The 16,613-nt window shown below is 42.8% G+C and overlaps 1 long non-coding RNA gene across 1 annotated transcript; it reads left to right on the top strand.

Annotated features, from left to right (window-relative positions):
- The first annotated feature begins 10,652 nt into the window (after positions 1-10,652).
- On the top strand, positions 10,653-15,493 carry LOC106997970 (uncharacterized). Its single transcript, XR_013416339.1, has 4 exons — positions 10,653-12,837; positions 13,069-13,198; positions 13,701-13,818; positions 14,669-15,493. It is a non-coding gene; the product is annotated as an uncharacterized LOC106997970 (long non-coding RNA).
- The last annotated feature ends 1,120 nt before the right edge of the window (positions 15,494-16,613 follow it).

Raw genomic sequence — 16,613 nt, 5'->3', positions numbered from 1 at the left:
GTTCCAGGTTGCAGTGAGCTATGATCATGACATTGCACTCCAGCTTAGGTGAGACAGCAAGACCCTGTCCCAGAAAAAGAAAAGGCAAAAAAAGAAGGAGAGAAAAGAAAAGAAAAGAAAAAGAAAAAGAAAGAAAGAAAAGAGAGAAAGAAAGAAAGAAAGAAAGAAAGAAAGAAAGAAAGAAAGAAAGAAAGAAAGAGAGAAAGAACAAACTTGGGCTTATTCCCAAATGGTGCATGCATAGATCTGACCATAAAAAGCATATCTTTAGACTTTGAGAACTGAACTATGGGAGAGACGTGGGTAACCACGTGCCAGACTGGCCACTAGGTGGCATATACATCAGCGGGATCTGCCTTGCACTGCAAAGCCTTTGCAAACAGAACTGACATTGAAGCTGCAACCCACAGAAGGCTGGTCAGAACTTGGAGCTTGAAATCAGCTGGTTTGACTGATGGCTAACACAAAAATGTCAACATTCCATCTGATTAAAATAACACCAAGAGTCTCATAAGATAATATTCAAAATGTCCAGGATATGATCCGAAGTTATTCAGCATACAAAGAACCAAGAAAATATCAATTAACATGTGTTAAAATTCACAAAATTCACAAATTGTACACCAAAGAAAGTCAGTTTTACTGTATATTAATTTAAAAATAATGCCATTTGCTTGCAGGAAGTACACAATCTAGTTAGGGAGATAGAATCATAAATGAATAACGATATGATGTTTAGAACCTTATGATGATTTAAAACAAAAACATGGATAGGATAATGCAGGAGCACAGAGGGATACCTAGCCCAGTCTGGGGTGTGGGGATCAGGAGGTTGAGATCAGTTTTCAGGAGGAACAGATGCTTTAGTTGATTCTGAAAGAACAAGTAGAAGAAGTTAGGTAAAGTAGAAGGTATTCACACCTAAATGAGGGGAAAAGTAGGGGTGGGAAATACAAACGGTTCTATTTTATTGGGATACTAGCTGACAGGCAGGGAGTGACAGAAAAGATGGAGGACGCCCCAGGACCAGGTCATGGAAGGCTTCAAATACCGTCTTATACCACATTTAACCCTATTAGAAATCCTACTGGGAATAAGTTCTTAGTTTTGTCAACATTAACATGATGGTCACGACACAATCATGGCACCCCTGTGGGCCTTGATCTCTCGTGGCAGAAACTATTGGTAAGCACCAGCATCTGTTTGGTCTTCTCTGTTTTGCAGCTTCCCTTGCAATGAGGCTGGCTGTGTGATCAATCCTGCCTATGGATGTGAGGGAAAGTGCTGCATGCCATGCTCTGGGTTTGGATGATAAGTATCCAGGGTGCCTTTCCAGAAGTTTGTTGCCCTTTCACATTGACCTTAGAGGCCATGTGTTGAAGGGCCATGAGACAAGATGGAAGGAACCTGGATCACTGAGTCATCACTTGACTGACCAGAAACATCTATGAAGTGGTTTGCACAAGTGTGCAATAAACTATGCTCCTGTTAAGCCACTGAGATTCCATACTTTGTTTTTTTTAACACATTATAGCCCAGCTTATTTGACTAATAGTTTCTCCATCTCTTTTTCAAGAGCATGGATAGCCTTCCTCCAAAGTCTTTTCCAGCTCCGTAAATCCAACTTATTCTAAGGAGGCCCTCCTCCAGTCAGCTGGCTCCTTCCTGGTGCTTTGCTCAGGCTTCTTGGGATCTGTCCTGCCTGTGTTCTTCCTCTCCAGGATAGTTCTATATCTTACCTTGGAGAAGGATCATGACACCAGAGGCACTCAGGATTGGATAGGCTCTCAAAGCTCACCTAGTCTACCTGAGTTTCTAGTTCCCGAGTCACCTCTATAACATCCCTGCCAAGTGGTGGTCCAGGGTCTGGTTATTGAAAACCTCCAGTACTCAGAAACTCATTGCTTTGACCATACAAAAGTTCTTTCTCTCTCTACATTCTAAAAAGCACATTACACTGCCCATAATGACTAATCACCGTGGACTGCGCCTAAGTTCTCCTTATTTTACTTTTTAAACGAATAAATAGTGACTCCATTTAAATGAATGAGTAGTAATTGCATTTGACATATCTGAGCCTATTCCTGACCTCTTCCCATTATGGTGAGATTGTTTCTTTTTGTTTGTTTGTTTACACAATGGCTGTTTCTTTGATGAATTTGTGTGGCCTGTGGATGAATTCAGAAATTATCCTTTTTTTTTTTTTTCGAGATAGAGTCTCACTCTGTCCCCCAGGCTGGAGTGCAGTGGCAGGATCTTGGCTCACTACAAGCTCTGCCTCCCGGGTTCACGCCATTCTCCTGCTTCAGCCTCCTGAGTAGCTGGGACTACAGGCACCTACCACCACGCCTGGCTAATTTTTTGTATTTTTTAATAGAGACGGGGTTTCACCGTGTTGGCCAGAATGGTCTCAATCTCCTGACCTCATGATCCGCCCACCTCAGCCTCCCAAAGTGTTGAGATTACAGGCGTGAGCCACTGTGCCCGGCCAGAAATTATCCTTATGTCCATCAACTCCATGTGCCCACTAGCAGAGAGCTCTTTCTTTGAGAATATCTTGTCTGTAATGTCAAGGACAAAGTCCGATAATAAGTCATAGCTGTCCTGCAGTTCAAATCTTTGGAATCTTTAAGTCTCTATATGTCCACGGGAAATCTCTAAAACCACAAACATTTTTAAAAAGTCAATACAATGGAAGAAGAAAACAATAATGAATATCCTTATCTGGATGGAAAGTTTTAACATGAAAGCTTTTTGTAGTGAGGGACTCTCTGCTATACAGGCTATTCAGTTCATAATGCTGGATAATCAAACACAAAAGTACAAAAGGAAAAATTGACCTGGCACATCAAAATTTCAAACTTATACCTTGCAAAAGGCTGCTGACAGCATGAAAATACAGACTGGAAGAAAACATTTGCAAACCACATGTGACAAAGGACTAGTGTTTAGAATATATAAAGAACTCCCAAAACTAAACAGTAAGAGAAAAAAATCCAGTTACAAAATGGGCAAAAGACATTAATATAGTTTGGATATTTTCTCCCACACGAATCCCCTGTTGAAATGTAATTCCCAATGCTGGAAGTGGGGTCTGGTAGGAGGCGTTTGGATCATGGGGGCACATCCCTCATGGCTTGGTGCTATCTTCATGACAGTGAGTTCCCACGAGATCTGGTCATTTGAAAGGTGTGTGGCACCTCCCCTACCTTGCTCCTGCTTTTGCCAGTGAAGCGGCTGCTCCTACTTTGCCTTCCACCATGATTGTAAGCTTCCTGAGGCCTCCCTAGAAGCTGATGCCGGAGCTATGCTTCCTGTACAGTCTGTAGAACTGTGAGCCAATTAAACCTCTTTTCTTTATAAATTACCCAGTCTCAGGTATTTCTTTAAAGCAATGCAAGAATGGCCTAATGCAGTCATAAAGAGACATGTCACTGAATAGTGGCAAATAAGCCCACGAAAATCTCATCGTTAGCCATTAGAGAAATGCAAATTAAAACCACGATGAAGTCTTCTCATAGTGCAGCTGCCATTACCGCTGCCCTCTGCCCTCTGGCCCATCAATCTACCTGCAGACGAGCAGCCTGCACCTCTACAGCACATCGGTCACTGGCTCCCATAAAATCAAGTCCCAGCAGAGTGAGGTGACCTGAATCCTGGATAGGAAGCGTATCCAATACCAGCTAGTGGACATCTCCCAGGACAATGCTGTGAGGGATGAGATGCAAGTCTTGGTGGGCAACCCCCAGGTTGCCCCATCCCACATTGTCAATGGGGACCACTACTGTGGGGACTTTGAGCTCTTCGTGGAGGCTGTGGAACAAAACATGCTGCAGGAGTTCCTGAAACTGGCCTGAGTCAAGCTGGCCCACAGTTCCCCTGCTGGACTCCATTACTACACTCTACTTACAGCTCTCACCTGGCCATGAAGGACCTTGTGACCAACTCCCTGTCATTCCTAACTTGACCTTAGAGTCCCTCTCCACAACGCAAACCACTTCTCCTCCCTCTTTCTAAATGTAGTCTCCTCTTCTCCATTCAAAGGCAACATTCCTTACCCACTAGTCTCAGAAATTGTCTCAAGCAACAGCCCCAAATGCTGGCTGTCCCCAGCCAAGCGTGGGGCTGCCATCCTGTCTGGCACTGGCTGATGGGCACCCCTATTGGTTCCATCAGCCAGAACTTTGCCAAAGGCCCCGCAATGCCTCTCCCAGGAGGACCCTAAGGATAATTAAATGTCCTGTTCCACTGGAAAACACACATACACACACACACAAACACACAAAACAGAGAAAACCATGATGCAATATCACTACACACCTAGCAGAAGGGCTAAAGTACAAAATAGTGACACCACCAAATGCTGACAAGAATGTGGAGGAACTGGATCACTCATTCATTGCTGGTAGGGATATAAAATGGTACAGCTGCTCTGGAAAACAGTTTGGCAGTGTCTTAAAAAACTAAACATGTACTTGTTACATAATTCCACTCAGAGACATTTATCTCAGGGAAATAAAAATGTATCTTCACAAAAGCTATCTGTACACAAATGTTTATAGCAGGTTTATTCTTAACAGCCCAAATCTGGAAACAATTCAGATGGTTAAACAAACTGTGGCATATCCATACAGTGGAATACTGCTTAGCAATAAAAAGGAATGAACTATTGATACATGCAATGACCTGGATGAATCTCCAGAAAATTATGCTGAGTGAACAAAGTTAATCCCTAAAGGTTGCTCATAGTATGATTATATTTATATAACATTCTTGAAATGACAAAATTATAAAAATGGAGAACAGATGAGTGCTTACCAGAGGATAAAGAGAAAGTTGCAGTGGGTGGGGAAGTGGGTGTGGTTATAAAAGACCCACAGGAGGAAAGGATCTCTGTGGTGATGAAAATGTTCTGTATCTTGATGGTATCAATGTCAATGTCCTGTTTGTGATATTGTATTAGAATTTTGGAAGATATTAACATTGGGGGAAACACCACTGAGGGAAACTCTTTGTATTATTTCTTATAACTGCATATAATTCTGCAACTATCTCAATATAAAAAAATTAATTTTAAAAACACTCCCCAGCCAGGCACGGTGGCCCATGCCTGTAATCCCAGCACTCTGGGAGGCTGAGGAGGGTGGATCATCTGACATCAGCAGTTTGAGACCAGCTGGACAACATAGTGAAACCCCATTTCTACTAAAAATACAAAAATCAGCTGGGTGTGTGACAGGTACCTATAATCCCAGCTACTCGAGAGGCTGAGTCAGGAGTACCACTTGAACCCAGGAGAAGGAGGTTGCAGCGAGCCAAGATTTCACCATTGCATTCCAGCCTAGGCGACAAGAGCAAAACTGTCTCAAAACAACAACAACAAAACAAAACAAAAAAACCCCCACTTTTCACACCTAGGTTGCAGCCCATCCCAATTAAATTACAATGTCGGGAGAAGAAGTTAGACATCAGTATTTTAAAAACATGTCCAGGTGATCCCATAGGCAGCAAATTTGGGAACCACTGAATTAGGCATCTCAGAAGCCTCTGAGATGTTTAAGAAGAGAAAGAAACAAAAGTTTTCCTAAAGTTCTCTTTATAGAGATATCTTTGTAAAAAGGAACAACATAGACACATCCTATTACATTTTGGCCATAGCCTCAGTCAGTATGAGGGAGAAGCCTTGGACATTTCTTATTCATCTGACTTCACTAATTAAAAACTTAAGCCTAAAAGTCAACATTACTAACTACTTTGCTACTGGAATAATTTACCAAAAATGTTTTGTTTATTTATTTATTTATTTTTTGAGGTGGAGTCTCACTCTGTGCCCAGGCTGGAGTGCAGTAGCGCGATCTCCACTCACTGCAACCTCTGCCTCCCAGGTTCAAGCAATTCTCCTACCTCAGCCTCCCCAGTAGCTGGGATTACAGGTGCGTGCCACCACACCCGGCTAATTCTTTCTTTTTTTAAAATTTTTAGTAGGGATGGGTTTTCACCATGTTGGCCTGGCTGGTCTCGATCTCCTAACCTCAAATGATCCGCCCGCCTTGGCCTCCCAAAGTGCTGGGATTACAGGCGTGAGCCACTGTGCCTGGCCCCAAAAATGTCTTAAAAAGCCATTTCATGAATAATGCAATTTCTTCCCCTTCATCTTCATTCCAATACAGTAGATTTACAGTTTCTCTTTCTGGGGTTTTAGCCAATGGTTGTCCAAAAAATATTAAATGGGAAAATTCCAGAAATAATAAGTTTTAAATTGTGCACCATTCTGAGTAGCATGATAAAATCTCACACTATCTGCTCCAGTCCATTTGAGATGAAAATCATCCCTTTGTCCAGCATATCCATGCTGTATATGTTACCCTTTGTTTAGTCACTTAGTAGCCCTCTTGGTTACCAGATTAAAAAAACATAGTAGACTGTAATACAGTTCAATACTATTCAGTTTCAGGCATCCACTAGGGGTCCTGGAATGTACTCTCCAAGGATGAGAGGGCTACTGTAATCTTTATGAAGTGTAGCCTGAGAGGTGAGCTATAAAAAGGCTCCTAGGTGTTCCGCAGCCTGCATAAGGTGCTACAGGTGTGTTGTTCTGTTTTAAAAGTAACACCTCATCTACACCTGGCTGGCATTTCAGATCCCTTTAATATTCACTCCCCTTCTTTCCAAGATATTTTCTTTTTCTTTTCTTTTAACACAGGGTCTCTCATGGAGTGTAGTGGCACAATCTTGGCTCACTGTAGCCTCATCCTCCAGGACGCAGGTGATCCTCTCACCTCAGCCTCCCAAGAACCTGGGACTACAGGCGCATGCCACCATGCCCAGCAAGTTTTTGGTATTTTTTCTAGAGACAGGGTTTCACCATGCTACCCGTGCTGGTCTCAAACTCCTGGGTTCAAGCCATCTGCCCTTTGGGGGCTCAGCCTCCCAAAGCTCTGGGATTACAGGCGTGAACCATCATGCCCAGCCCTTTCTAAGAAATTTCTTAGAGATCCCGCTTAAACTTGTTATAACAAGCAGCCCTCTTAGAACAAACTATAAAAAGAAAGGAGAGAGAAAGGGACTGAATCGTTTCTCTCATTAAACTTGTACCCAATTTGACCTTAACAGGGAGCGCGTCCTAATGCATTGTTGAGAGGATTTTAGAAGGTTCCTGAGTTGCCTATTTTCAAGTAGTATCACACTCTATTTTTCAGTCTAAGCCTTCTCTTGGAAGTTTTTCTTTTAAATTAAAAACATTGTTTAAAATGTGTTATCAGAGTAACATTAATGTAATGAGAAGAGGCAACCTTATAAGATAAGATAATCTGTTTTTCCTGAAGGATGCCATTTTCATTGCATTAGGGTTGTTTGCTCATAGAGACCTACAGACACATAGATTAACCCTGCACACCAAGTCTTCTTTCTCACCAAGCGAATTTTCTGTTTGATTTTTATACTCCAAGAATCACAAGTACAGTAGCATCTCCACGGGGACAAACAGAATAGGAAAGATTGAGTTATCCTTAATATTTGTGTTTTTTTATTATTTTCAAGAAAATCTCTTTTAGAAAAGATGAAGTTGTTTTGTCGTTACATGCCAGTGAATGCATGTAAATCCATTTACCATGGAGAAGAACACAATTCTTTCACTGTTAAAGCCAAATAGAAGAGTCAGTAGTCATCTAAGACAGAGGCTCTTCTGGTCTTCAATGCGCAGAGACATGTTGCTTTAAATTCAGTTAAGGGTAACCAACGAAAAACAAGCTACACACAAAGATTACCTCTCACCCCATCATGCAAAGTTTCCATTCAGCAACATCTGGAGACTGCACAGCCCATTTGATGTAAATAGAAGACTCAGAGGCAGAAACCATATTCAGCCCAGATTCTTTGTGAACATAGCTTGTTGCTGAACCAATTCACTCTGCTTCTAATTCACAGATCTTCAGCCCTAAGTAGCCTCATTTGGTTCTTATGAGGCACAGAGCTCTTTCCTCACCTAGGGCCTTTGCTTGTGCCATTCCTGCTGCCCGCTTTGTGGCTCCCCTGGCTCCTGGCCTGCTGGCTCCCTCTCAGACTTCAGGTTTCAATTAAAATAACAGCCCTTCCCACTCCCCTTACTTCAGAGTTAGTCTCTGACTTGGCACCCTGTTGATTTCTGAGTCCTATTCCAGGGCTTGGCATCTCATAGTTACTTATTGAATTAATAAACGTTAACTCCAAAAAATAATAATAAATACTTCCTCCAGTTAAAAAAGTAGATATTATACCATTTCTTAACAGAATATTAGTGACAAATAAAAACTGATCATCTTAGCTGGGTGTGGCAGTTACAACCACTTGGGAGGCTAAGGTGAGAGGATCACTTGAGCCCAGGAATTTGAGGCCACAGTGAGTTATAATCTTGCCACTGCATTCCAGCCTGGGCAACAGAGTGAGGCTGTGTCTCTTAAAAAAAAACCAAAAAGAGTGTATTTTAGTTAAACATACACATGCCTGTGGTCATCAAATACCAAGACTATAATGATTAGCTCAAGCCGTTGAGAAACAGAAGCTGCCTTCTAATGGTGACACGCAGTATGCTCAGGCAGAATTGTAAATGGGTGCCACATTGAATACCTGACCACTCTATTTCACAACTCTTCCTCCTCTGGATGCTTATATGCATTTCTTGTCTATTCCATTCATCCATCCAACAAGCACTACTGCTGCTTTAAGGCTCTTATGAACCTCTTCCACTAAATTTTAAGCTTCTGGAGACAGGGACAGCTCTTTTTAACAATAATGACAAATACTATTGAGTATCTGCTATGTGCTAGTCATAATGTTATGTGTTTTCCTGTATTAATAATGTATGTGATGGAGCTTTGACTTAAACCTGGACAGAATGACAGCAAAGCCTGCACACCTACACTTTTCTTAAACCTGGATCTGGGCCAGGCATGGTCGCTCAGACCTATAATCCCAGCTCTTTGGGAGGCTGAGGTGGGCAGACCACTTGAGGTCAGGAGTTCAAGACCAGCCTGGCCAACATGGTGAAACCCTATCTCTACTAAAAGTACAAAAATTAGCCAGGCATGGTGGTAGGTGCCTGTAATCCCAGCTACTCGTGAGCCTGAGGCGTGAGAATCGCTTGAACCTGGGAGGTGGAGGTTGCAGTGAGCCGAGATCACACCACTGCACTCCAGCCTGGGTGACTAAGTGAGACTCCATCTCAAAACAAAAACAAAAACAGAAAACAAACAAAAAGCCTAGATCTTAGCTGTTTGCATGATCTTTGGTGAGTTGCCTCAGTTTCCTCCTCTGTAAGATAGGGAGGATAGAGTATCTACCTCAAGGGTTGTTGTGAAGATTAAGAGAATTGATACTTGTAAAATGCTTAGAATAGTTCGAGGCACACAATAGGCATCATTAAATGTTTGTTGTTTGCTGCTGTTGTTATCATAACCATTATTGCTTAGAGGAAAGTCCCCTGTCTGGGAAACCCTCATTCCTTGTTTTAGCATGGAAAGCCCCATGTCCTCGGTAAAAGTTCAAAACGGGTCCGTATGACAGAGAGTCAGCCTGGTGCGCTGGTGGTCACTCTCCACTGTCCTGCATCTTTTTCAGAGCCAACCTCTGAAAAACTGCCCCTTATGTTTTGGAATTGCCACCCTCCCAATATTTCAGGACACTGTACTACTTAGCCAACAGGGTGTATGGAAATCATACACCTCTTTTGCACATTCTTTTATGTAGTAAGCTTGTCCAACCCGCCTTATTTTGTTGTTGTTGTTCTGTTTTGTTTTGTTTTAGGCTTTTAGCAGCCTGAAGCCATGGTTTTTAGTTTCTGTCTCTAGTGAAGCTGAAAAGAGGGATGAGGAAGGGGCTTTACTGGCTCAGCCAGAAACAGAAACTAAGAACCCATGACTGTATTCTGTCTCTTTAACATCCCTGATTGTAGACCATCACTCTATTTTCCCCATTTCCTGTTAACTTTTATAATTATCTCTGAACTCTGAGAGAACACTATTTGGTGTTTGCAAATAACGTGCTAAAACGCCTTTCCTAGCTGAAAGAAACACTAGCATCTAGTGCCCCCTGCTGCCCTTTCATCGGAAAGGCAAGAAGAATGAAAGTTTGATTCATTGATAGTAAAAGTTTTACTTGTAGAGATTTCAATAGGAATCAGTATAAATATCCTAAATTATATTCACGTTTCATCTTTTCTTTGACCCTACTCCTTGACTTAGTTTTTTGTCTTGCTTTTGCGAACATTCATTTTTGCTTAATTATATTTTTCTCATTTATATTTGCTTTCCTTGAATTTCCTTTTGGTTGTTTTGCTTTTGGGAATTGAACTTGTCTTGGCTCTTTTTCATTTTGGCCATGCCTTGACACGGACCTGCGGGGGCGAGAGGCTGCGGGCTCGGCGGGCGGAGGGCGCATGGGAGCCTTTTGGCCCCGGGCCTGCACCTGCAGTCCTCCCGCGGGATCTCTGGGACCCTCTGCAGGGCCCTGGCTCTGACACGTTGCTAGAGGACAAACCCGCCGGGATTTAGAGCGCGGCCAATGGGACAGCGGTGCATGGCGGAGTATCAGGCAAAATCAGCCAATAAGCATGTAGTTTGGGCAAGGTGGGTCCGTCCCCTAACTCGTACCTTATGAAGTCCGCCAGCTGCTGCCACATAGCTGGGCTGTCCCAGGCTGAGGCGGTTGCCCGTCTGCAGGGTGTGTTAGAAGCAAATGAGAGGAAGAAGCTCTTGGGGACGCCGGGCGCCACTGAGAACCCATACGAGGCCGCCCCAGACGGCGGGTCGCCAGGTGGGGACCAGAACGGCGCCAAGGCCGACCAGAAGAACGGCGGCAAGAACTAGGGGGACGCGGGATAGGTGCCGTGAAGTTGGCTGGACCTGTGGGATCGACGTCTGCGCCGTCCAGGAGCCGCCCAGGAGAGAGAGCGGAGCCTCGGGAGGAGGATGTGCGCTCCGACCCGGGCAAGGTTCCACATCCTTCCCTCCCTCCTCTCTCCTTCCCTCCACCTGGGCTCCGAGTCAGGATCTGACCGCGGGCTCTGCCCAGGAAGACTGAGTTCCTTGAGAGTGACACCTGGGCGCCGGGGAAGACAGGCAGAGAAGAGACGACAGCCCTTTGATAAGAGGGTTTTTAGACTAACTTCCAGCTGTGCTGAGTGCATGGGGCCTGCGCCCTGAGAGGTTGCCTTTCCTTTTCCTCTCCCAGCCTGGGGGTTTGCGGTGGTGTTAAGTTCTGTTAGGGCCAAGGTGGATCGCAGTAAGGAGATAGAGTAGATTTGTGAACAGCTGTCGGAGATAGAATCTTTGCAGACCCAGAGTGGGTGGGTGTAGACACTTTGCCATGGGTGGTGGCTTTATTTGTAATCCTCCCAGTGAAAGCTTTGGGAAATCCAGCCCTCCTAAACTCTTGGCTTCTTGTAAGACTTTCTTGTAAGCGCATATCTTCGTCGTAAGACTTCTCGTGGCTATGTGTCTCACCCTACCGTTGGTCTCACCAACAAACCAGAGCTGGGATACCAGCAAAAATGACCCAATTTTTTTTTTTTTTTTTACCACATTTTATTTTACCACATATTTTATTTTACCACATATTTATTTTACCACATATTTTATTTTACCACATTTGAAGAGGTCGTTGACCATCTCCCCAAAATGAATCCCAGCACTGGAAGACCAAGAGGGTTGACCTTTGCTATCTTGAAAGGTGCAGCCTGTGTAGAGAAGGTAAGCTGTGTATTCCATCAAAGGTCTGTGTGTGCGGGATTGCATTTCTAAGAGAAGGCATTCCTGGATCATGATCATTTTGTCTGAGCTGCATGTGGCCAAGTGCACTGGGGGAAGCAGAGTTTAGGAACTTGTTCCTGTACGGATTAAGTGGGAAGTGAAAAGTATTAAATATATGGGCTGGAGTGGTCCAAGAAGAGAAGAGTGGACATTCAGTACCTGTTTCTGTGCCTGTTTGGGCCCCTGCACTAAATGCTTCACATATGAGAATTAGAAGAACACTCAAAGATGCCTGAGATAGGCATTTCAGTGCCATTTTACAGACGGAAAAACTAAGATGCGGAGAGGATTAAGCAACTTGAAGAGACCACATAGTGAGCAGAGCATGGAACAGCAAGGATTTCAACCCCAGTAGCCCAGCTTTATGTCTGGAGGAAGCAAGTCTTAGATTGGGACTGTCAGGCCAGGAAGAAAAGTCAGAGCATGGACAAAGGCTCTGACGGAGTGAGGACCGTTTTATATGTGTTGAGGTAAACCAGGTGGATTTCCATTTTGGAGGAAATTGGGAAGTCAGGCTTGGGTAGAGAGTGGTGTGTTTGGAGGGCGTGAAATATTTTGTGCATCTGTATTTTGTGCATGTGTATTCCACCTGTGGTGGAATCTTGTGGCTCAGAAAGAAAGAACCTCCCTCGGGTAATGCTATTAAGAAATGCCAAAGAGATTTAGAACCAGAGTCTACCTTACCCCCTTCTCAGAAGAAATTGTTCAGGTTTTAGCACCGAAAGTCTTACATCTTGGAAAACTGCACCGTCCCCAGTTTTAATGCTAAAAGTCCCTCATCCTGGGAAATCCCTTAGTTGTGGTTTTAGCACTGACAGTCCTGCTTCCTAGGAAACTCCTTACTTCTGGTTTTAGCCCTGAACGTCCCCAAACCCCTTAGTCCTTAACAAATCTGGATTTGATCCACCTACGCTTCTATTGGAACAGATCCTAGATCAGGAGCACAGGCTGGGTGGCCATAGCATGGACCCCCAAAAAGCCACTGTCATGAAGAAATATTCTGTGAAGAAAATCTTTGCAGGGCATTTGAACTCCCAAAGCCACTGAGGAGAAGGTAAGGGAGTACTTTGGTGAGTTTGGGGAGGTGAGTTTCTCCCCAGGATATGGTTTATTGTTCCCCAGCAGCCACCAGTGGATGCTTTTTTCTTTCTTCCTTCACTGGTGGCGTTATCAATGGAGCTGCTTTCTCCTCCTTTCTTGCCTTTGGAGGGCCACCTTTTCTGAGTTCCCTTTAGGGCCTGAGCCAGGGAAAGGCATTGGCCCTGAGCTTTGCCTGTGTTTCCAGATGGAGGCCAGTGACCTTTCAGTAGATCTGAAGTCTAACAAAAGACAATGTCTTATTTTCATCACACCCCAAAGAAGAGGAATCTGTGAGAAATATTGTGGAGAAATTTAACACTATCAGTGGAAGCAAGGTGAGGAGTCTCTGCCTCTATGTGCCTCCCCTCCTACCTCTGGAGTGGTAGCCCTTTGGTTAATGGCAACCCAATAGGGTAACCAACTATCCCAATTTTAGCACTGAGAGCATTGTGTCCTGGGAGACCCTTCCCTGGAATGTAAATAATCCTGGTTTTAGCAACAAGTGTGGAAAGTTGGAGGAAATGTACAAAACTCATAAGTTTTAGAGGGTCTGAAAGCAACATTGTCTTTAGTATCAAATGGATATGGCACAGGTTATCCATCATCTTTAATTGTTGTCACCCACTTGACCACTGATATTGGCAACCATGATTTGTAGTTCAGAATGGTCATCCATCCATGGTTGCATCATTCAAAGTGATGTGGCTTAAGTGTATATAATGAATATTAACAGTTCATCTTTGACTTTGCCTGTGGATTAATTGGTGTGCTTTGTAACTAGATAGTGCCAGTTTAATTTTTTAACATTGTGAATATTGTGACCATGTTTTCTAAAAGGTCAGATGAGAATGATTATAATATCAATGCAACCATGATCCCATCACTGAAGAAGAAGGCTAAACAACTATGTAATTTTGATGATGGATGGAAGGACACATACTATTGAACTAGGAAGGTAAATAACCAAACAGAGCATACTGCATAATATGCAGAAAAAAATTTGAGATTGGACATGGTGGAGAAGGGGATGTGCAAGCACATGTGGAGAGCAAATCTCACAAGTAGGATGGGACGAGTGAATGCTTCTAAACCAATCGAAAATACTTTTGTTTCCCAAAAGACACCAATGTTCAGTCAAAAATAGCAACTGCTGAATTAGCATGGGCATACCAGGCAAACAAGCATGCATTGTCATAGCGTTCCTTTGATTGCTCTATGAAATTGAGTAAAGTTTCGTTTCCTGATTTAGGAATTGCAGCTAAAATACCCTCTGGACAAAGAAGAGGGGAAATTTTGATAACAAATGTGTTGGTCCCTTACAGTGTAAAGCGAATTTCTGTATCTCACCAACAATTCTGGTTTCTATAGTACATCAGTTTTAAGTAATATGCTGAATCATGGCAGCAAAAATATGTTTCCTTCAGCTGTTAGGTACTTTGACTTGAAAACAGAAGTTTCAAATCATCTTCTTCATTTCTATGAGGATTTTAATGAAACTGCTGAAATCATAAAATATTGTTGATATTTGTCTAAATACAAACTAGACTTAGCTCATCTATCTGCATATTTGTCAGACAGTACAGATGTAAATTTTGGCAAATTCTATTCAGTCTATAAACTTCTTACCAAAGAAAATGAAAAGATCTTATTCATTCAATGCCTTGTACATCTTATATACAGCACTGCTAAAAAGGGATGTGAGTTGCTTAAATGTGATATTGAGACTTTCATAATGAAAGCTTTTGGTTACTTTTCAATTTCCTCAAAAAGTGCTGAAGCACTTAAGGAGATTTTTGACTTCACAGAAATGGAAGGTGATAACCTCTTTAGATGTGTGCCTACAAGATGGCTGTCATTGCAGCGAGCCATAGAAAAGATGCTAAAATGTTGGCCTGCCATAAGACCATATTTTCAAAGGACAAGAATAATGTCCTTTGACATTGTTTGGGATCTGAAAGGAGAAAAAAATCCAGAATCTGAAGTGGGCCTTAAAAAAATCAGTAAGTCCCTTGTGACTTTGATTTTTATGAATCTGTCTCTCAAAAGCCAGGGTGCCCCTGGAAGAACTGAGACAAACTGAGTTTCTGAACATTTGAAAATGAGGAGCAGGCTCAAGATCCACAGGGTGTAACCATCCCGTGAGGCCCTGCCTTAGCAGCCAGTCAGTGAGGCTCTTCGCCTTCTTTCCCTTTCTCTGATTCCACCTATGTACAACTTATGAAAACTTGCATTACTATAGACTGGGAGTTTTTAAATTGGAAACTGTGAATCTAAAGGGGCCAGAGGATAGAAATCAGGAAATCTGAAAACTTCAATGGAGAAAAGTTTTCATTTCTTTCCGTCAGGAAAATAGGCAACAAACCACAGCAGTATTAGTACCTGTGTCTCTGTCGTCACTAGGAATCACAGATATCCATGTTACAGATATCTTAAAATATTTACGTACAGCACCACTTTGAAATTATGGTAATAATTAGATCCAACCCCTAGGTCTTGTAATCTTTAATATGTTAATAAAGAAACACATCTATTATATGACAGATTTAAATGTCTAACAATTTGATTTCAATAAAAATTGCATTTCAATAAAATTGAAATTTGCATTTCAATAAAATTGGCTTCCTTTGCAATCCTGTGTATTGTATTTTGTGCGTTTCTCCAGACTGCCAAAGGGGTTGGTGACACATTGAAAGTTAAGAGTCTCTGCTGCGGATCATGCATAGAAAGCTTTACAAAATGGATAAGGGGAATAGGCTTTCCTGCATCCTTACCTGGGCTGCAGCCTTTCCATCAGCTGGAGAAGGCAATAGCTAGTGCCTATGAGTTGAGAGGGCAGTGATCCCTTTGCGTAAGAACTATCCTGTTCCCACATATTCAAGGGTATGCAATTCCCATAATATACAAAGTTTTTCTTTAGGTTTAGGTGACACGCCTTGAGTAGGAATATCATGAGGCTGTTTCCAGCTTCGAGTGTGCTAGTGGCAGGGTGGAAGGGATCTGAGAGCATCTAGTCTTGGCCTATCTTAAATCCAGGCACTGAGGTCCAGAGGGGAGTTATTTACCCAGGTCACATCAGATGAAGATGCTGAAGTATTCCAAGAGGGTTTTAGTTTTATTCCAAATAGGATAAGTGTTCTGAGAGTGTGAGGAGAGAAGGGGAGGAGGCTGGGGTAAGGATGGACATAGAAGGGGATGGAAAGGAGTGCTGAGAGAACTCAGAACCAAATTTCAGGCTATCACTTTCTCCACGCCACATTCCAGTGCGTTGCCATCAACTCTTCTGTGACTCTTCAGGAATTCTATTAATTCCCCAGGACCAACTCAGACTTTCATAACTTAGATGTAGTTATATTACTTCCCTGAAGCACTTTTACACACAAAGAATAGATGTAGCAAACAAACTTCACAAGATTTAATTTTTGAGTTTCCTCTTTTATTCTGAGGAATTCTGCTGTAATTCTCAGTGACACAGAACCTCTAGAGCTACTTCACTGTGACAGCCTTCTTCAAATCTCCGAAGGGCTGTTACATAAGGAAGAGGGTTGGAGTTCTGTATTCAATCAAGAAGGCAGAAGAATAAGATGGTAAGTTGCTACAGAGAGGCATAATTTAAAGTCAATTTAAACTGTAATCCCAGCACTTTGCAAGGCAGAGGTGGGAGGATTGCTTTGAGCTCAGGAGTTCGAGACCATCCTGGGCAACATAGTGAAACCCCGTCTCTACAAACAAAATAAAGAATTAGCTGGATGA

Source organism: Macaca mulatta, chromosome 4, assembly GCF_049350105.2.
Source record: "Macaca mulatta isolate MMU2019108-1 chromosome 4, T2T-MMU8v2.0, whole genome shotgun sequence".
NCBI classification, from domain to species: Eukaryota; Metazoa; Chordata; class Mammalia; order Primates; family Cercopithecidae; genus Macaca; species Macaca mulatta.
This window is presented reverse-complemented; position numbering and strand designations above follow the sequence as displayed.